General features: G+C 44.0%; 1 protein-coding gene across 1 annotated transcript in view; it reads right to left on the bottom strand.

Annotated features, from left to right (window-relative positions):
- The window catches only part of adgra1b (adhesion G protein-coupled receptor A1b), a 234,688-nt gene that overhangs the window by 86,171 nt on the left and 125,581 nt on the right, over positions 1-22,936 (bottom strand). The window lies entirely within an intron of this gene.

Here is a 22,936-nt window from a genome sequence, read left to right as displayed (position 1 = left end):
CTCGGCGGCGAAGAAGGGGATCATTGTATACGCGTTCTGCGGATGGGATTAATTGAGTTTTCGGACTCTATAGGCGCGTGGCATTTAACCCTGCAGTCTGCTGCATGCCCAGACAAGTTTCAAGCTCATCACAAAAGAACTCCTACAAGTGCCACCACCGTCAGCACTCAGCAGCACAACATAGTCGCATGCCTGCATGTGTAGGCTATACTATGTCCCACATATTTATATTAACTCAGAATTTAAAATGTGCAAAAAAAAGGTAAAACTAAAAAAAAGAGTATTCCACAGATATAACATGACACAGTTTCTGTAGCCTGCTTTAAAATGCAGGCAAAAAATATATAATGTATATTCCCATCAGGTGACTATTCTTCACTGGTGAAGAATTGAGTTGATGAGGGATGTTAGAGACCCCATATATGCTGTCCGAAAGCTGTTATGCTGTCTTTGTTTCCAAATGAATTCTGTTGTGTTCAGCCTTCAGTCCGGCCACCCTCATATAGGCTGGGGAGATCAGCACTGGCTTTCTTCCCTACAGATGAATAGGTGCCCATAAAGTTAATGGGTATAGCTGCTTAGTCAGACAACCGCTGCAATCAATATTGGGGAGAGAGATGGCCACATTTCTTAATCAAGTTAAACAAGTCCTGTCCTTTCTATAGCTCCGCGTGCCAGCTACAGTGTGAGGGTGTTGCTTTGATGTGGCTCCCCTCCTGGCACTGCCTGGTGCACTTCGGTCATTGTGACACCCAGGTGCTGCTATAGAGAGTCTGAAGGCTAATTATACTTAAAGGACAACTTTAGTTTTTTTTCAATCAAGGTTCATGTTTTAGGTTGTTATTAGAGAAAGTAAAAGATGAGTGTTATATATATTTTTTCATTTGCTGCTTTCTTTCGTTTTAGGGATTTTAGCTGTTTTTGACAGGGGGCGGGGGCATTCGAACATGGGGCTAAATATGTATTTTTTGTTCTTCATAGAACCCACCTGTTGTTGTATGATAAAGGGGGAGGGGTTAGGAGAGGAGGTTAGGAGTTTATTTCACTGGCACGTTTGACTGTCAAGTCAGCCTCCAGGAAGAAACCCTAAATACATAACAACCAAACCAAGGGGTCTAATGAAGTAATGTCATTACAAATAATTTATTAAGGTTCCTTACACCATAGTGGACATGACGTTTGGAGCCTCACAGCTCGTCGGTGTCACTGGCGACGGCGGCCACCCATTAAAAATAAAATAATCGACAATACTATAGTGTCATTTGTAATTTTGACCGATTTCTATCATAATATAGCCTAGCGAAACTGTCTTTCAACTTTGACCCCTCTGTCACATGGAACTATTTGTTCGTGTCCAGTATCACTATGCCAGCTGCAGCACAAAGCCATATAGTTCCATGTGACAGTCTGACAGAGGGGTCAAAGTTGAACTAAAGTTGCTCTATATGGTAGAAATAGGTCAACAATATAAATTACGCTATAGCTTTGTGGATTACCGGTAATTTATTTTTTAATGAGTGGCCCCCCCAGTGCCCCCCACCAAAATAATGACCAGAACTATTTAATATTCACCAAGACCAGAACTAAAACCACGGCACTCAGTCAATCAATCTGAACTAACCCTTTAACGTATGTTGTTTTTGACTGTGTGTAAATTGTTTTTGTGCTATGACATGCTCAATGACACGTACACAGCATGCTTAAGCACCATCCCCTTCAGTTTTATGAGTGTGTGGTGTGCGGAGGTGCCACTGCCCCTTTTACAGCCTGAGCTTTGTTAGCTATTAGTTTCTGCATTGACTCACACTTGAAAGGCTATCGATTTTCATCCTGCAGTGTGTGACTGAATGTATAATGTGTGCAGGCGGAGATCGAGAATGTAGGAGCAAAAAGGGGGGGAATGAAAGAGAGAGATAGACTGATGGAACTGACAGAGGTAGGGAGGGAGGTTTAGAAGGAAGGGGGTGGTATGGTATTGGGGTGGGTGGCTGGGGGGGGGTAGGGGCTTGTGGTATACTGAGAGAGTCCCTGACTTGACATTTATATTGCATCATTTTCTTCCGTCAACCGCTTAAGCTAGCAGTCTGTTTCCCAGAAGTCATATATAGGATAGAGTCATCAGGGATCACGACGATACAGTCACATTTGAGCCCTGGGTGTCAACACATGTACTGCAAACAGACGGGTGAAATGTAACCCTATTCGAGGATCCTGTGGTGGGGCGTAGAAGAAGATGCAAAGTGACCAGCAATCCAGAACTCAGAGATTATTTCAAAGTGTGCAGAAATCCTATCTCATTCATACACTTTCTCCCCATCTCATTCTACATGTTTTTATCCACTGTTATGCGGCGTATCAAAAGGATTTACACCCAGAGGGCATGCTGTAAGCCACAAGGTCGCAAGGCTCGCATTCGAAGCAACCGTTTACATCCCTCCTGCACAACCTAGAAAGCTGCATTTCCTCCACCCCAAAGCCACTGGGGACCTCACACTTCAGAGTTGATTTAGCTGGACGTGCCTGAGCTGTCAACAACACCCTACAACACCCTACCCCCCCCCCCCCCCACACACACACACACACACACACACACGGCCCCCCCACACACAGTACACAATATCCACCCCAAAGGCCTGTGCCCTTATGTCGACTAGTATTCTGTTGTCTTAGTAACCATAATCACACTCTCCCTCCCTCCCTCTCTCTCTCTCTCTCTCTCTCTCTCTCATGTATAGTGTTATAGGAATCATTCTCCTTTTCTTACAGAGGGCATATCAGCTTGAATGCCAGCAGTCACCTCTCATTTCTGATTCCCATGAGCGAAGATGTTCCATATACTTTGCTCTCTGCCACCTGTGTCCTCTATCCTCTATCCTCTTATCTCTTTTATGTCCTCTATCCTCCTCTCCTCTGCCTCCTCCTTATTGGTGCACAGACACCTCTGCCCACACCATTGGAGCCCAGAGCTATATAGCATTCTGCCGTCTCAAAACAGCCCGCAGGCTTTGACCCACTGGCAAAATACCCATAACCACAACAAACTTTGTTCTTTTACTTCAGGAGGGATAATGGTTGAAACTGTGAGTGACAGTAAATAGAAGGGTTTAAAAAGTAAGAGGCCAGACAAATGTTTATTTCACTGCCTGACTGCAAATTACATTAAGTATGCCACGACTCTGTTTGCCTGTATGTCCCCCCCCCCCCCCCCCCCCCGCCCCACTGCCTCCGACTCTTTCTTTTCGACACGGGAGGCATCTTCATGAAATTAGCTATGAATGAAATGAATTCGCCTCAAAGTGCATTTCACTAAGCCTGGCCCTGCATGGCAGAAACTAACTGCTGACGGGTATGGATGGGGATTTGCATAATTCTTTTGTAATCACTTACATTGCTGTCACTCCTTAAAATGGTCAAAGGCAAAGTGACCATGGGAAATATATACACCGCTGTGTTGTTTCCTAGAGTAAACTAACAGGTGAGTATGTATTTTCTGTTTTCATGGACAAGGGCATGTTTATTTTATTTTCTCTCTCTCTCTCTCTCTCTCTCTCTCTCTCTCTCTCTCTGTTTGCTGTCATGTACTGAATACTACAGAATCAATGTACTTAACAATGACCTGCCGGGCCCGGTAGTGTTTTCCAGCATTTTTTCCATTTACTGGTGTTATACACTATGCAGAAAAACAGAAAGAAAAGATAGTTCCACAAAAGTGATTGCCATGGATGCCCTGCTTAATTAAAAAGGACTTTATTTTTTATTTATTGAACAGTATTATTTTGTAGTGTTGTTATTATCAACAACAAAAAAACGAGAAAAAAAAACAGGCCTCTATGGTTGCCATGCCGACAAGCATCTTGTTTTCCCCTAGACTGGTTGTGTCAGTTTTTGTGTGTAAGGATTTCGTGAGTGGATTTCAGGGAGGAAATAACTCAGGCACTTCAGAGAGAGACACAGCTGTCTCCTCTCTTCACTGTAGCTCTCAGACTGAAGCTGTCACACAGATGTGGTGTGTGACGTCTGTGAAACCGCAACAGATGGAACAAAATGGCATTTAATTAAAAGTGCAATCTTCATTAATGAATGCATTGTTTGAAATCTGAGGCTGTCGATTAGGAGCGCAAAGCAGGCATGTCTTTGAGACTGAACGTGATCTAGTCTTGACCTGAATCAGCCTTTATATTATAATATAAGCCATCTAAGAAGTTGCAGTGTTATGAGTTATTTCTCTGTGCAGTCCATTTACAGACAGACACATATTTCTATATGTGGCATATAACGGATAACCATGAAAACATATATCCATCGACAGTTTAAAAACATAAAAAATATTAAAGTTCGAGCTGACTGCGTAAGCTTCTAAGTACAGCTTGTTTTTGATGCACAGTTTGGCGATGAATTGGATCTGCTTTTTAGGTACTCCGATCAAGCTGATTGCTCAAGATGAGCAATGCACACTTCCAGTTTAAATAGCCGGTATGAAGATGTAATGAGTGTGTGATTGGATGAAGTGAATCATGTGAATGAGAATGTGATGCTGAGACGGCCCAATGAACGGCCTGAAGCAACTGCACTGAGTTTCCTGACTGAACTTGCCTGACAGGCACGACGCTCAGGATAGAGTGTGAATCACCCGGCAGACTGCCGGAAGTACCATTATAATAAATCAATGGCTCGAGAGAGTGGAAGTTGAGAGCGGCCTCAAATTTGAGTTCCACTTTTGGCCAGTAGGTATAGTGGCAGCTTCAACGTTGGACAGCTGTTCCGGGGGCTTGGTTTGAACATTATACATGTCTGTCTGCAGCCTGAAAAGAGATACAGTTCAAGACTTTGTTTCATTCAGTCCCTGAACACGAATGACTTCATCACTCTTGTGCAGAAATGCTGGGCAATGGCTCAGGCAGGCTGTATCAATCTATCCACAATGCAAATTCTTGCGATTGTACATTTCCTTGTGCAGAATTATATAATTATATGCTGACCTATGGAGTAGTGTGTGCATGTGTGTGTGTAGGTATTTGCTTTCTAACTTTGGAAGATGTTCTCCCAGCTGAAGAATCTTTGCTCAGTGTGTGGACCCTTAAGTCGACTTGTATTTCCTTTCAAGCCCCAGATGGCTTCTCCTCTGAGCGTTGAGAACCGAATATAAGTTCAGTTGCTTTCATGTAGCCTATTTGGTCCTCTATAAAGTCTGAATGCATTCACACCAGTAACGAGCCGCACCGTGGTTCGTTTGGAAGCGAACCGAGTCCGGCCTTTTTTTAGCGGACCATGGTTCGTTTCTTTGATCCGCACCAGAGTTCGGATGCACGTTCACACCAACCGAACCAAAGGGGTAAGCGGACCATGGTTCGTTTTAAACGAACCAAACATGTCCGGTGTGAAAGCGCCCTTAGTCTAACACCATTCGTATTCATGTCGAACAATATGAGTCCCCCCCTGAGAGGCATTGACTCAGAGAGGCTTGTATGTATTCATGTATTAATTAATTAATTAAACACTTCATTACCCCAACATTTGGCAACAGGCGCGCTTTGAATTGAATTGAATTGAATTACTTACAACCACTCTGCTTGTGAACCCCCCCCCCCCCCCCCCCCCCCCCAAAAAAAAGAAGGAAAATAATCACACCCGTGTGAAGAGGCCGCACTCTTATCATTGATCAACATATAACGTCTATTTGCTCAGACACATATGACGTAAATTCTCCTTTCATTGTCAATGGAAATTTAGTCTTTGTTTAGGACGAAAATAGCCGATTTGCTCGTCCACATATGATGTAAATTCTCCATTCATTGTCGATAGGAATTTAATGTTTGTGTAAGACGAAAATCTACACTAATAGCTGAATATAGGAGGGGTTTAGCGCCCCCAAAAAAAGAAAGAAAGAAAGAAAGAAGGTCAGGGTCCAGAACATTGGGAATATATGAGAGGGCTTTGAGGGTCGCGTGAGGATTTCACACACACACACACACACACACACACACACACACACACACACACACACACACACACACACACACAGTCCTCTTGGATTCCGTCCAGCGCCTCAGCTATACATTTTCTATCCCACGCCGCTCAAGTTGATATGGAGCGCAGGCAGGGCGAGGAGACGGGATTAATGGGAGGTCATTTAGTGCAGCAATAACAGTTGGCTATCACACTGTGTGGGTGTGCTGTAGCCCTGCCTACTAGGTGAAAGTGAGTGAAAGTGGGTGTGCTGTAGCCCTGCCTACTAGGTGAAAGAGAGTGAAAGTGGGTGTGCTGTAGCACTGCCTACTAGGTGAAAGAGAGAGAGCCATAACTTTGGATTAGGGCCGGAGGGGTCATGGCCTCTCGGTTTGGGTGGAATTAAAGTCTTTTTATGCCATCAAAGGGGTCACGAAATAGGGGGCCGAGGCTTTTGAAAAATTGTAGCTGGCAGAAGTGAAATGCTCACAAAGGGCGAGCTGGACGAATTAACTTGAATTAAATAATTATTGCTGAAGCGTTGCGCTATAGATTGTGACTTTCACCGCTTCCCCACGAGTGCTGTGATAAATCAACTGGCTGTAGAGGCATTCCCAAATACAACGCACACACGCACACATGCACGCACGCACGCACGCACACACACACACACACACACACACACACACACACACACACACACACACACACACACACACATAAAAAAGACAAAAACATACACTCGCGCACACACACACACCCCGTCACACGCACAAACACACACAGATACCAACACCTGCTGCACGCATGAGATTTAAGATATGTACTGTAGCTCCCATCTCTCCCATGATGTATGGAGTATATTAGCCGCTAGTAACAACCGCTGAGAGATGTAGACTCGTGGCGCTTTCCCCCCATTATGATTCTGTGGGGTATAGCGCTTTTCAAGGGTCTCCATGGCAACATGATTATGAGGCCGCCGGCCATATTCACATGCATGCTGGCCTTTTGTTCTTACGTTATACTGACTGACGTAAGAATGAAATGGCCACCGGGTGATATAAGCCTGTCACAAGTACCAATATAATTGCGATTAACAATTGCAATGCATTGGAATTTATGACAATTTGTGTTTGTGTTTTTGCCTTTTGAGCTTCGTAACCACAAATTGCACAGGGCAGATATGGACAAAACATACAGAGACATCACTGACACATTTAATCATGTTTAATACATTTTTCTTTCAAAGTTATTTTACAAAATAGCAGAAATATAGTTGCTTAGTTGAAAGCTTACAACTTACAGCTTGTAACTTGTAAGCTTGTAGATCTGCTATTTCGGCTATATTTAAAAAATATATATGAAATTATGGTGCAAAAGTAATTGCGATTATCACGAGGGGGGGGGGGGGATTCTGGTAGTGGACTCCTAGTTGAGTAAAGTGCCATTACATCAAAGTGAAGTAACATGAACATGACTATTCACATACGGGAGACGTTTTAGGGGTTGGGGTCATTCATCAGTGAAATAAAAGAATAATGCGCTGCGGTCATTGTGGTTCCGCCTGGCCACGGACCTCCGACGTGATTAATGATGCTTTCAACCTTCCTCTCTCACAAAGATTTCTTTAAGCTTTCAGAGAGTAATAAAGTGAGGGGTTAAAAAAGAAATAAGATAGAGACATAATTAAATCTTCATGAGAGATTTGATTGAGTGCCAGCGATGTCTAAATATTACATTTTGAAGCGAGGGTGATGCTGCAAGGTAGCCCTATTGAACATAGCAGTGGGCATGGTTTTCTAGACCCACTGAAAAATCAGCCATTCCTTTTTTCCCCATAGAAATTTCCCCATATTTATATCTGGCATCGAATGTTCGCCGCTTCACCTCCCAATGTATGAATGAATGAATGAACCATTGTAAAGCGCTTTGAGCACTTGGAAAAGTGCTATAAAAATGCAATTCATCATTATTATTATATAATTAATTATCCAACTGTATTTTTAGAAAAGTCTCCTGGTGATAACACACTGTAAGCAACTTTTACATTGCATATATATTATTGTATATTGCACAATTGTACAATTGTACAAATTGTACGATATGCAATGTGATTGTGATGTTCATATCAAATAAATAAACATACCGGTAATCTAACAGTCAACAAAAATGCTGCCACTCTGTTTGTCTTCTAATGCTGTGGCTTTGGGCACCAGACCATATTGTGATGTATGTATCCCTTTAGTTTGTACACACCTGACTTTATGTAAATGCTGGAGGGGCGAGGACATGTTACCGTCTGCATAGCAATGACAAATAACACAGAGGTGAAAGAACAAAGCCATGGAGATGAATCACCTCCACACACATCTAAACAGCCTAATAGGGCCAGTGTGCGATCCCATCAGCGTGTTTGATGGTGCAACAAGCAGATGGATTCCAGTTTAACCTTGTAGTATAGATGCACCCAATCGACCAAGACCGGCAACACATGTGTGACACTACTGCCACATAAATGTGTGAAGAAATGTATTTCCTGTATCTGGCATGAGAGTATTGAAAGAAAATGAAACATAACATACTGGGTGATAACAAGGGAATATATTGGTTCAAATATGGTTGCATATTTAACCCTGAAATGTAGTGTACGGAAAAGACATGTAAGATATATTTAAGCTATTTGATCATAGGGGAGCAGTGAGGAAAAGGCAGATTGGCAAAAGTTCCAGGAAGTGAGGTAGCCTACTCATAGAGCAGGGGTGCCCACACTTTTTGAGTGGTGCAACCACTCCTACAACCAGCAATGTCTGTTTGTATCATGAGCACGAGTGGTGTGCGCATGCGTGAAATTGGAACACGGGGTAATGCTGCGTGCGTGCATTTATTAATACCAGTAGGGGGTGCCAGAAACAGAGAGAGAGAGAGAGAGAGAGAGAGGAATTGCACCACTCGGTTCACACAGGTGTGATTTTTTAACTTGCGAGCTACTTTAAAAATTACCAGCTCAACAAGATCCACCAAAAAAGTACTATCCCATTGCTGAAAATTGTTTCAAAATGTAGGCTATAGCTGCGCACTGACGTCTGTAGTATTACATTGTGGGTTTGAGCTGACAGGCTATTTTTGATGCATGTCAATCAATCAAGTGGCAGATAGATTTATTTTTAGGGTCATGTCATGTGATCTACCTCCACAGTCTTTGTGATCTACTGGTAGATCACGATCTACCTTTTCGGCACCCCTGTCATAGAGTAATATGCATTTTAGTAATATGCATTTTTCCCCCTGATTTGGACACCAACATTTTGGTGTCCAAAATGCGGGAGTGCAAACGTCATAAAACGTCTAAACCACAATCAGAACTGTTAAACCACTGGCTAGTTTAACCGAAGAACTTTGTGATGGGAAGAAATAAGTTTGGTCTGCATTACAGTTTGATAATGTATAAAGAATTACTGACGAAAGTACAGGACCTTTATTTCTTATATTTCTTTAATATAACTCAGACATGGGCCTACAATTTTATGGTTCTGAATGTTACATGGACATGTGTGTGTGGTCTTGCATGCACTTAAATGAAAATGGTTGAAAACCACGGCCCCAGTGAGCAGGCTTCACTTCAAGCACACACTTTAAAAATCCTCTGGTAGCCACGTCCGCTCCCCCCACACACACCTGCTGCAAACAGAAGTTGAGTGGAGTATAGACTGGGTTGTTAGGAACTTGGAAGTGAAAACTGCAGTCACAAGTCACAACTGTGTGACAGTTAGAAAGAGAAGTTACATGCAACTCTAGATTCATCCCATTATAAAAAATATATCTAGTGTTGCAAATTGTGGCTAAGTGTACAGTATGAGGCTCTTGGTCAATTCACTTTCTTTCTTTCTATCTTACTTATTTTACTTACCTGCTCCACAGGTACACGAGCCAGGGTGATGACCTCAGACCCCCAAGCTCAGCTTCTTCTCAGCCCTGAGTCTATTCTCCTGTGACATGCTGTGAATGCTGGACCCTATAGCTGCCCTAAATCCCTGACCGCTGCTCTACACCAGGATGCTATGTGCGTACTACTAAACATCCAAGGCTGAGTGAGAAGATGGCAGCCAAGAGAGTGAGGCTGGTCGGTGCCATTGATACTGGTACAGCTATAGCCAGATGTATGGAGGATGGAAATGACTGAAGACACAGCTGGAGGGTTCATCACTCTATCCGTGGATTCCAAAGTTTGCCCCTGGCATCACTTACACAACTGATGGAGTCAAGTAAAGAAACGGCTCAAGGTAGGAACTTTGTTTTTTTGCTTCTTTGCTGCTGCTGCTTGTGTACGGTGATTCAAGCTGGTGTACTATTACTGTCATTTGACTGGGTGGTAATGAAACATGTTCAGTAATTGTTTGTGGCTCTGCGGAATTGAATGCTGATGTGAATCTCCAGTTTGTATGTTGTGTTGTATCTGCCGTTGAAGGTATGCGAGTTGTAACAGGGAACAATAATGTGTATATGGCTTTTGATCACTTCAATAGTAGTATGAGTGAATTTGCAATTTCCTTTTGGTTCGAGCTACACCCATAGACTGTAAAAAATATGGACAAAGCGTTCGCCGGGTCTAACATGGACGTACAATGAAGCCTGTTATTCCTGCACTGTAAGTCGCCATCTTTCTAGATCCGTTTGGTACCAGCTGGCCATTGGCTGGCTCCGTTTTGGACCAGCTGGCCATTGGCTGCCCAGACAACGAGGCGGGACTTCCACCCTTCTTCTCCGTTGGTTTTTATTTTGACTCGAGTGGGAGGGGAATCCCGATCATAGACTGTAACGGTAGCCACGCCCCTCAGAACATACGCGATGGTTCTTTTTCTTTATGGTCATTTTTTTAATTAATGGGACCATAATTTTCCAAAAAGAATATTATGACATTAGAAATGAGACTTTAAACTAGTGACTGGAAGAAGAAAGTATTCATGACCATGTTTATTAAGGTAATACAGTCTAGGTGAAGTTGGGCCAAAATACATGGGCCTCTATGGAGCTATGGGGCTTTTTGGGTCCAGTCCAGCGCCACAACAGGCCATTATATGAACTACCGATTTCAAATGAGGCTTCACGAAATATCTGGCTGACTGCCCCCCTGGCTACACCCAACACCCAACAATTCCACATTTTCAATTGAAGTCTAATAAACAGTAGGTTATGTGAGGTTCGTTGTGAGTTATTGTGACAGGGTGTCTAACTGGATGTATTGGTTCATGGTGGTCCATGGTGGCAAAGAACGTCTCTAGTGTATGTAGGCCTTTTCTTTCTTTCTTTGGATGTCCCGTTTGGTCCACGGTATCCACCAAAAATGTTGTGCCTTTGAAAACTCTAATGTAGCCTGTGATCATGGTTGCCAAGTTTTTTGGCCTTGTTTTAAAATTTTGTTGGCTTGTTTTGAAAATCGAACAAGCCAACAGTTCTTTGATGTATTTACTATACATACCCATTATTAAGCCCTGGTTAAAGTATGTGTGTAATAGTTTTATTTTTATTATGATTATATGGCCATATTAGTGGGCTTGTTTTGGCTTGTATTTCGAGGGGAGATTTGGCTTATTTCTCTTGCAAGAGTTGGCTTGTTTTTGGCTTGTTTTTGGAGGTGGGTTGGCTTACACTGCCTGTGATAGTGTGATTAGTGAGTAACAAGGAAGAAAAAGATCCCTAACCCATGTACCCCCACCACTATTGTCAGGAAGTCTATGATGGACCCAGCCAACACAATAGTGGTGGTCCCCATTGCTCAGTATGGTGGTCCCTGTGTCAAAATCAGTTGAAAAGCCCTGTTGTACAACATGTTTAGTTACAAATCTTTTTTTTTACACTCAGAGTTAATGTAACATTAAGACATGTGCATAAGACCCTGAGGCAATGCTAGAATGAAATGCAAAGTATAGCAGATCTGCAGACAGAAAATAGGCAGAGAAAAAGAGAATGCAAGTGCTGCACTTATGGCTGCCTGGTACCTTATCAATCCCTCCCCACTAATCCTTTAGCTTGCACCAAAATACAACTGTAAAGGCTTTTGGTGACCATCTATCTTATCAGCCAGACGATGAACTCACTGGTCAGAGTGAGATACTCACTCCCAAGGCCATAGGGACATTTATCGTGTATGTGTGTGTGTGTGTGTGTGCGCGTGAGTGTGTGTGTGTGTGTGTGTGTGTGTGTGTGTGTGTGTGTGTGTGTGCATGTGTGTGCACGTGCATGTGTGCGCGCGCACGTGTGTGTGTGCGTGCGTGCGGAAATGTTGTGCTGTGCTGGAATCAGCACAGCTTGTTGTACAGTCATGAAAGAAACCCCAAATACGGAAATCAGTCGATTTCCTGCCAGATGGAGATATTCAACATGAGAACAGACATGCTGGCTCCAGAGTCATGGTCAGCAACAACAAATCCTATTAAGGGGGTTGTGGTAACTGAACAGGTTTTAGATTGCCGATTCAAAGCCCCAGAACCTGGGGAGAAAAGTAGGGCAGGTGGAGTCCCTCAACAATTATCATCAAGGTGTCCTTGAGTATAAGGCACTCGTACCCCAAACTGCAGTTTGTGGATTTACTCTGTGGATAAGACCTTTTTATTTGTTTCTTTCCGAGGCACTCTCAGCCAAGATGAATATCCCTGTCAAACTATCACTTCATGAATGAAGATAAGAATGAAAACATAGAAAACTCGTTTTACTTCCTTTGTATATCACTGTTACACTGGAGAGAGAGTCTCCCAATTCCTGTTCACATTCCGAGGGTAACCGTTACGTATATTCAGAGGCATGCTTTGGGTTTGCAGCCACGCACGCTTTTGAGTGACTTCCAGGCCACATCGAGGAGAACAAGGGGAAGGGGGTACAGGACACAGGATTTATGGGAGTGCTCTTGTGGCTCAAACGCACAACCCCTTAATCGATCTGGTGAGGCATTACCATAGTCCAACTCACTCCTGCCTCGCCGCCCCTCCGTTCCCTTCCAACTCTTGATCAATGACAGTCCCGTCTACAGGCTCCTCCCCCTCCCACTGACAGTGGAACCGGTGGGACCAAGGTCAATAGACCTGCACGGCGCTCGTACAAAACGCTACTGGGGGAGGAGGAGGCAGCTTCTGTGCCGTAGTGAGGCATGCACGGTGTAAAGCAGGGGTTCCCAAACCTTTCCATGCCATAAGGAACCCAAATGGCCATAGATTCTGGCTGTGGCCCCCCTATCATGATTATTATTATTTTAATAAATAGTGAAAATAACGAAGTAAATAAGTTCAAACGTGTTGCACTGTGCCGTGAACTTGTAGATGTTCTTCTTCCTTTCTAGCTTACCCCCCTCGTTTCCCCCTGGTGATCCCCCAATTGAATGTACCCGTGGTGTAAAAGAAAAACAACAAAAAATATTTTCAATTTCTCCAGAGACATGATGGTAGTGATGGAGATCATGACCAGATTGGTAATCGTGGCACAGCGGTGAAGAGGGAGACAGAGGTGTGTGTGTGTGAGTGTGTGTGTGTGTGGGGGGGGGGGGGTATGATGATGTTCTGAGCTAGCTAGGCTGGACTAAACGAAACCCCCAGGGATCTAGAATTCAATTCTTCTGCCGTCTAATCTGTTAAGCTCAGGCAATAGGCTGGTGTCAATCCATTGTTCCCTCAGCGCAATTACAGGGAAACCCATGCTAATCTGAACACTGCGGCGAGGGAGGTGGTTCAAACTTCTGATCTCTCTTCAAATACTGGGCTGAATTCCAAAATGTACTATACGTGAAAATAGCTCTACAAATATACATCCTTGTGTGCAGTATAATTATGTACTGGTATGAGGCTGATTGGGAAAGACGTAGAAAACATAATATTTAGAGTTTGTTGCCGAATCGCATCTTAACATCGATTTTGTATTTCTTTTAGTTTTTAATGAGTAAGCCAGAGCAATCAGAGCAGCAGTCAGCCCTGGATCAAAGGGCTGGAAATGATTCTTCGTTTTAATCCACTTGGCAGACGAGATGGGCAGTTTGTACCCCTTACAGTGAGTGCCAGAAGAACAGAATGATTCTGTTCGGAACAGGATCTGAAAATATATACTTTGAAGATATAACGCTGATGTTTTTTATTTTTTTTAGTATTGTAATAGAATATTTTGTGCTGTGTGGGGAAATCCTGTTTCATTCAGACGGCGTTCTCTTTAGCCAGCGGTGGCATAACTATGTTCTCTTTAGCCAGCGGTGGCAGAACTACAGCACCGCTGAAATGAGCTTTGAAAGGATTGGATACGTGAGTTACATGTGACGCCTGTCAGGACCGGGGTGTAAAGTCACATCACTCATAGATATGAAGCAGTTCCTGGAAGTCTCCATCTGGTGGGCTATTTGAATGCATTGCAAAGAGAGAGACAGAACTGTGACCTTTTGGTCAATAAATGCATCAATTTAACCCATACTGTCTCCTGCTGGACGCAGAGCCAACCGCAGACTGCCGAGCTGATTTCAATGTAGCACACGCTGGACTGACATCCTGTCTGGGGCGTCCATCTTAAATAGCGAGTGAGCTAAAATTTTAGCTAGCGAGCTAAAATGAAGCCATCCTTGCTCTAGAAAGCGCCAATGTTTCCATCTAAACCACTGGATAATCAGCAAAGGCCTCCGAACAACACGCATTTTATCCAAACCATGGCGAGCTCTGTAGATTTCGAGTTATTCAGCTTTTTAGTCAGCCTGTATAATGGGTGGTGGACGGCAGCGCGGTTGTGCAATCCGGTCTAGGTCTAAAAATATTGGCCAAAAATAAATAAAAATAGAAATCAGCGATCCGGTTTGATAGCAATAATAAAGCTTATCAGACGGAAACATTAAGCCAGAAGCAGTTGCTGGTTGGATTCCTTCTGACGGAACGTTCCGCCAGGAGCAGTAAAACTGTTAAAATACTAGAGCAGTGCCCGGCTGTAGAGTCGGTAACGATGGAAGTTGGAGGGAGATCCATATGCCCCACCCGGCAACGTAATACGAGTTGTACCCGTGTCGGAGTACCGGTTCCACCCATCTGTCTGTGTTCCTTTTATGCCCATATATGGAGGTTTCTGTATCTGTTTCTCTGTGTCCATTTATTCCTATATATGGAGTTCTGTGTCAGGCATGTCCAAATATGGAGTGTTGTGATGTCAGAACACACTGTTCTGTGATGTCAGAACACACTGTTCTGACATCACAATTCTGAACAGGTCAGCTCCATATATGGAGCATGGGCCCTGTTCAGAGCCCGGGCAGAGGCTTTTTGTGTCGGTTCTGGACAACTGTGGGTCCGACCGACTCGACACCGGGCACTGCACTCCCTGTGGGTGTGTGGAACATGTGCCGAATTTGAAGTCAGTGGGGTTAACGGTTCTCGAGTTGCATGCATTTTCATGCCATGGTCTATTCATAGATATAATATAGATTTAAAGGTATATTCAGTGATTTCACTTAATTCAAATATCACTTATTTTTTTGTTTTGTTGTGATAATCCTCCCTACTATAGAGTGTGCTGACCATATAAGGAGTTCCTCCCTGTCCCCAGTTAACCCCTGGGGGTCAAAAAACCGTAGGTTTCGTTTTTGACTCTCTATCCTGATTGGACGAAAGGCTGGGTCCCACAGCCAAAAACGAAACCTAAGGTTTTTTGAGTGAAATCACTGAATATACCTTTAAGTCTTCAAAATAATTGTGAATAATAAATAATTTTCACCTGCCTTGTTGACATAATTTTAATCCAACACCTTGGTTAACAACCGTAGGCTTCTTGCCCATCTTTGCCTTTTAAAAGTGCACCACAAAAGGTTCTGTTCTTCTGCTGCCACTAGTGTTTACTGTTCATTTCCAGGAACTGAAAAAGAGGAGCTCCATAATATGGAAATTGCCTTGAAGTATTGTTTTTTGGTTAAATGGAGTTGTGGCCAATGGCCATGCTACCATTATGAGAGAGAGAGAGAGGGAGAGAGAGAGGGGAGGTGAATCATACATCAGAGATTTGTTTTCACTGTAATTAGAATACACGCAGGGCGATATAGCGTAAACACTGACCTTCATTTAATTACTGCCTTTAACATCTGTTAGAGCATGAAACAATGATCCTTGATCCTGGATTTACGGGATCTAGGGGAAAAAACAGGAAGGCTGAATAAGAATGCAGAGAGTTGAAGTGATTGATCGGTCGGTGGACGTACTGCATGGTGATTGATTTCTTTCATGCTTGGTCCTAGTTGGACTGTGCTATTGATGATTTACCTCATCAACATGGATTAGGAGCAGCTTGTTTGTGGACCCACAGAAGGCCTTTACATGTTTACCACACGTTTAACCCCCTGTACACTCATAAGATACAGTAGTAGGCTACCATACAAATGCTTAAACGAAACCAGTGGATTAACACATGTCAATGTATAGGGTTTATTAACCACTTAAACCCCCTCCTGTTTGAGCGGAGTCCCTCGGGGCTCTATGCTAGTGTGTTTTATGTTATTGTGGGGAGAGATTTCGGTGAAAATAACAGATCCACTTGTTGATCTTCTATTTTCCATCTGGATACAGATGCTGAGGTTTAACACGGAGCCCGCCAGAACCGCAGTAGCTTTAGGATTACATTAGTCATGCAGCCCGCCAGAACTGTAGCCTACGTTTTCCAGGGTTTATATTCTTTAATCCATGTTTTAATCCGATCGAATCATTAGCTGCCGCTCGTTAGCATAACAGTCAAAGTGGGACAGTGGCCGCGGCCATTTTGAAGATCCACTTGCACTCTATGTGCTGTGTCATGCACTCTAGGGCAATACATGACAAAAAGTCCACACACAAGGCTAACCTTTTATATTATATATTTATTATTCTAAATTAAATAATATCAAATAAACTGGTGTTTAAGATGTGACAATGTCAGCAATCAGTCATGTATGCAGATGTGCTGTGTGAGTGTTGTAAACGGTGTGCAACTGCTTGGAAGGAGAGCTGGCTTGAGAGCATGGAAGGAGAGGCCCTTAATACTCTCCCAAACCCACACCCCACTCAGGTGTACACAGTTGGCCTGCTCCACTCTGCCCTAATCACCCAGGATGCCGGATAGCCTACTGTGCAGAGGCAGAGGGGACAGGGCCGTCACAGCTGCTTTCAGCAAGGTTTTTCAAGTTTCAACAGCCGACAGCAGGCGCTGTGATACTCGCGGTCGAGTTTTTTCACCACCGACCGAGAGAACAGCAACGGGTCAAGACACCATGCACACACACAGCATTTTGTCATTGTAACATCCGGTTACGGATATTTGGCTCTTCAAAACAAGGGTTGCGCGCAATAAAACAATGCGTGATAGGTAGATTAATTAATCCTGGCGGTCAAACGGTTGGTTAAAGCACTAAAATGTCCCTATTTAAAAAAATAAATGACAAGATCTACAAGCTGGTCTACAAGCATAAGCTTCAGATCTTTGGAGATCGGCTTCTAAAACACTGAAAATGTCTGAAATCTTTCACATTATGACGTTTATAAAATTGTGACGCCAGGGTTAACGAGTGGGTTAATGAAAACAAGCCATAAAGACGATTGATGGCTGAGCTGTTTAAATGCCACTCCCTGAGTCTCCCTGAGATTCAGCTGCAGTGAGAAGGGGTCAGATGCGTATCACTGGGGTGGCTCAGAGAGTGATTTATATACCAACGTACTCTGCACCAACTGTCTGTCACCCTTTGTCCTAGAGGAGACACTATCTCGCTCGTGGTCTGCGACCCCTTTGACCTCGCCACTAGCACGTCTGGTTGTCGTTAGCCCCGCCATTACACTAAAGAGCCTGCCACTGTGCCACCCCATAACGGCACGGATAACACCACTGACCCCCCATAACGGCACGGAACAGGAGTCTCAGAAGTGCGAGCTAATTGGTCACTTGATGTCAGAAGAGGTTAGAGCTATCGTCCAAGGCGTCATTATTGCGGAGTGTCTGGACCAACGCGGCAGCGACAAGGCGGCACAAAGACTTGATCCTCTTTCTGACCTCGGCTGCACTCAGGAGCCAAGTCGCCTTTTAATAGAGTTACCAGAAGTCCCCGGCCTGACGTCAGAGCAACACCCCTGGGTCAAAGTGTGTTCCTATTGGAAAATCCCATTGACTTTCTCTTTTTTTTCCAGTCACTTAATATACGAACTGTGTTCCCCCCCCCCCCTTGCTTTATGGTTACAAAACATAAACTAAGTATTCATTTAAAGAGAATACAATACAAGCCTGCAAACAAATCACAGGCTGTATCAAATATAAATAATATAACATACCAATGATACTATAGTGTACATGGCCACCTCGCTGACAGAATACCTGGTCTAATTATTTTTTCTTTTTACATTTTTGGAACACTGTTCTCCAATTCAATCCACTTTAAAAGCACATATAAAACAACTGAGTTAAAACAAAGTGCTGTACACAAAAAAAAGAAGAAAACAAATACCAGGGGCAATATTATAATAAGTGATTTTAAAATGGTCAATGGGATTTTTGAATTGAAAAAAAAAAGGTGTGGCTTTGACATCAAAGTTCAGGACCAAGCAGAAGGAAGCCATATTACAGCACACTGAGCGAGCGGCTTACGACATGTAAAATAAACTCTGCTATTAAGAAAACACACCGAGGGCTGTCTGGATTTGAGCCAGGCTGTTCAGTCCGCTCCCCTGAGGATTAGGGGGGGGGGGGGGGGGGGGGTGTGTGTGTGTGTGTGTGTGTGTGTGTGTGTGTGTGTGTGTGTGTGTGTGTGTGTGTGTGTGTGTGTGTGTGTGTGTGTGTGTGTGTGTGTGTGTCGTTCAGAATGAGCATCACGTAGAGTGTAGCACTCCCTCATTGCCGTTAATTATCACTTAGGAAATATGCTTCATTACAGCTCGTTATCAGGTGTGCTATCATCAGCACATGATGCTGGTCCTGCCCACATACTGTCTGTGTGGGACACAGACAATTCTCTACAGACCAGTGTTTAATATTAAACCCAACCCAGCATTAATTAATCCCTCAATAGCCAAGGTTTTATCACGCGTAACACTTACTTTGAAGAGCCAAATATCCGTAACCGCATGTTACAATGACAAAATGCTGTGTGTGGTGGTGTCTTGACCGATTGTTGTTCTCTCGGTCTTAAATTCTCAGACGTTTCCGTTGTCTCCTATATGCTCCTATATGCTTCTTTTGAAATATCTAACCCCCATCAAGAATGCGCAGCACGGACGTTTCCGAAGTTATGTATGTCTGTGTACCATATAGCTGGTGTCCGATGGCACGGGACCCTACGGGGTAAAGTTATCCAAATATCAGAAACTTAACGTACCGTTGGGTTTCGAGCGGGGCTAGCTCTACTCCTGCATTTTTTTGTTTTTCGATTTGTGGAAGTGGAAGTGCTCAATGTTAAACCTCAGCTGCCCACAGGGTTTCCTTGTGCTAAATGCACGGGGCCCACCGTGCCTGCAGTCCCAACTCTGACCAGTAGGGGCCGAGCGCTTCACCGTTGGCCCCGCCATTCTGGGGGCTTATTGGTTGTGACAATAGAGTATATATATCTATAGAGAAGACACCCGAGTTCTCCTCCCATCCACTTGCATTGAGTTGCTCAAAAGCGCATGAGGCGGATTCACTCCTCCTTCCTGGTAGGAACAGAGTGCATTCTGGGACGGATTGCAATGGTGAGTGGCCCCAAACACATGAACGCACTGCCGTTGAACGCGCACGATACCTTCATTCGGCCACTATGTCCATTTCGCCTCAAGATTTCCTCTGGGTGCCTTCTCTATAAATATATATACTCTAAGGTTGTGACCCATCGCAAACAGAGGAAACTAGAAAAAGTGCCCTTCTGGGCACAGGTCTCCACCAGGATAGGAATGTAGGACATTGCAGCTTGCCTTCATAACCTGTCTTGATCACATGACTATGGAGATCATGTGTACCGATTTGCGTGAAATTTGGATAAAATCTGAAGGAGTAATAATAGAAAATGTGTTTTACATATGTGGGCCTCCTGGTGGCGCTATAAAGAGCAGATGTGAAAAATTCCAGGCAAAGGTTTTTCCTTGGCCTCTAGGGAGTTGGCATACAAAGTTATCCACAGATCCGTGCAGTTAGAGGTAAAAACACTTTTCGGCCAGTTATAGCGCCACCTTGGGGCTGAGTTGAAATTGTTCATGTGGCATTTCGTCCTCGGCCTAGTGGGAATGTGGGTGCACAATTTCACGGAAATCACGCGATGTGTTCATGATTTGCAGCATTTTGTTTGAAACTGAGCACTCCTGTGAACTTTGGAAGCAAATCTTAACCAATCAGGATGGAGTCTGAGAAATCTGAAAGACCGGTTTCGTTGAATGGCTCTAGAGAGACTGTGTACCAATTTGCGTGATGTTTGGACAAAATCTGTAGGTGTACTGTGCAAAAACTTGTTTCGCACAAAGCGGCCTCCTGGTGGCGCTATAACAGGCCGTTCTGGAAAGTTTGGGGCAGAGGTTCATCGTTGGCATCCAGGGAGTGTGTGTGCAAAATTTGGCATCGACCGGGTTAACGGTGGCCGAGATTAGCTGCTCACGGACACACACACGGACGGACGGACGGACGGACACACGGACGGACGGACGGACGGACGGAGTGCATAACATACTCTCCCCCCATGCCTTCGGCCTGGTGGAGACAATTACACAGCTGTACCTCTACACAGCGTGCCAGTGTGGTCACCACCTAAGGCTGTGGTGATGATGATGATTGCTATGATGGCACATCTTCTTCAAATGAGCTGGCAGAACAAGTGGGCTCAAACAGCTGCATTCTCTCGAGGGAGAGATCTGCATGAGAATGGCTATGTGCAGGCGGCCACCGCCAGCTGGGCTTAGCTTCCGCTCCGGGGGATGGACCTGGCTTTTCTGTGTCGGTATAAATGTAAATTTCACTGAGCCAAAGTGCCTCAAGCACCTCCTTCCCTTGGATCCAGGATTAAGGTGTGTTGAGTGAGTGACAAGCAGAGTAAGTGCGTGCGTGCGTGTATCACAACATGCCAAAGCACTTTGCACAGACAGAACTGTAATGATGCTATTATGTTTTCACCTGCAATTAGATCAATAACGTATGGCATACACATAGTATACAGTACTTTCACTCTGAGCTATATGATCCTACTGTGTAAAACACCTGTCAATAAACCACACAAGGCTACAATTTTGGTAGCATTATTATGTTACTAGAGAACTGAGGGTTGAAATGAAAGAAAATAAAAGTGGAAGCAGAGGAAAAACTCTGTGTTTATCAACGATGAGGGATCGATTGTACTGGAGATAAATATTCTGTGACTACTTGAAAGGAGAAATGAATAAATGAAGTGAATAATTACTCTGGCGGTGTCAGTCAATGATTTGAAGATTTTCAAGTGGGTCATGATCCAGAAAAGGTTGAGAACCACATAGATCTATATCTGTCCTGCTGTATTGTATTTTAAACAGCTTTAAAAGTGGAACCTTGTAATGTGCACGGCTGCAACTGTTGTTCTCCATCTTGCTTTCTATAATCAGTTTTCATCTTTATTCTGTTTACCTTCCATGCTGCCCTTATAGGTCTGTTACAGACCTATATAAGGGCTGTTACAGATATAAGGGCATGTATTCTTGTAGCTAGATGTATGTAAGAGTTGTTGGCCACCTATAAGGGCTGTTACAGATGTAGGGGCATGTAGTCTTTATATATACCGCCAACATATTCTATAAACAGAGCGTCTGTTCCTACGATGGGTTTCATTCTTTCATTCATTTGGCTTTGTTCATTTAACGTACATATACATTTTAACTTTGCCACGTTCAACTTGCTACACATGATTTACTGATTATAACCAGTGTTGCGCCAGCTCTAGCTATATACGTAACGTTATTGATGTTTTGTATATTACAATTGCAAAACCAAGGCTGATATTGCCTGCCATAGCAACCATAATGGTTGGTCTCTGTGTCGTTGTAGTAGTCCCCCAGGCCCCTCCCATAGCCCCCAAATCAAACATCTTTATCCCAATGATGGCGGCAGCGTGATGGTACAGTACAGTATGAAGCAAGTGGCGGAGTTCCTCTGGTGTTAATTAAAGACTGGAGTGCTGGAGCCTCTGGAGGTGACTCCTCCATGTATATGCAGTACATGACCTTTTCCAGGACACAGTGCTGAGTGGAACCTCCTGCTGGAAGAGTGCCAGAAACATTGGGTTTTCAAACAGCTGCTGTGAGTGTTCAGAAGATGGGCCTGGGCCGTGGCTCAGTGGTCCAGGCACCGTGGCTGGTAATCCAGTCTGGCAGTGTGCCGCGAGTTCGACACCCGATCCCGACGGCCTTCACCACATGTCACCCCCCCCCCCCCATCTCCCTCCCCATTTCCTGTCGGCCCACTTTCCATCTATCCATCTAAAAAAATAAAGGGGAAAGCCACACAAAACATTACAAATAAAGATATCCATCCATAAAAAGGCATTACAATCCTTGGTGTGGATGGAAGACTATAATTATGCCCTGAAGCAGTATTATGCCGTCAGCAATCTGACCTACAATCCACCGCAGAACAGATCTCAATTAAACAACTGTTCAGCAACACTCCCCGACTGGTCAGGATATCTGAAAGCATTGCTTGACGCCCAAGGTCAAACCATCCGCAGGTTACCACCAAGTTCGCCTTGACAGACGTACACTACCCAGAGATAACACACCAAGACTTTCCTCCACTCTGCAGAAACAACATGGAACATCCTTCCGCCTGCTGCTTTTGTAAGTAGTGTTCAAGTACAAGTAGTAGTAGTAGTAGTAGTAGTAGTAGTAGTAGTAGTAGTAGTAGTAGTAGTAGTAGTAGTAAACCTGTGTATAGGAGAGGCTAGAATGCCCCTCAAAAGGAATGGTAGAGATGGGAGTGGAGCTGTCCACACCTTCTGCAGTATATTCCTCAGTGGGCACTATACTGGACTGAAGATATTTAAAGGCCTTTT

Source organism: Protomyctophum parallelum (genome assembly GCF_964188405.1).
Source record: "Protomyctophum parallelum genome assembly, chromosome: 10".
NCBI classification, from domain to species: Eukaryota; Metazoa; Chordata; class Actinopteri; order Myctophiformes; family Myctophidae; genus Protomyctophum; species Protomyctophum parallelum.
This window is presented reverse-complemented; position numbering and strand designations above follow the sequence as displayed.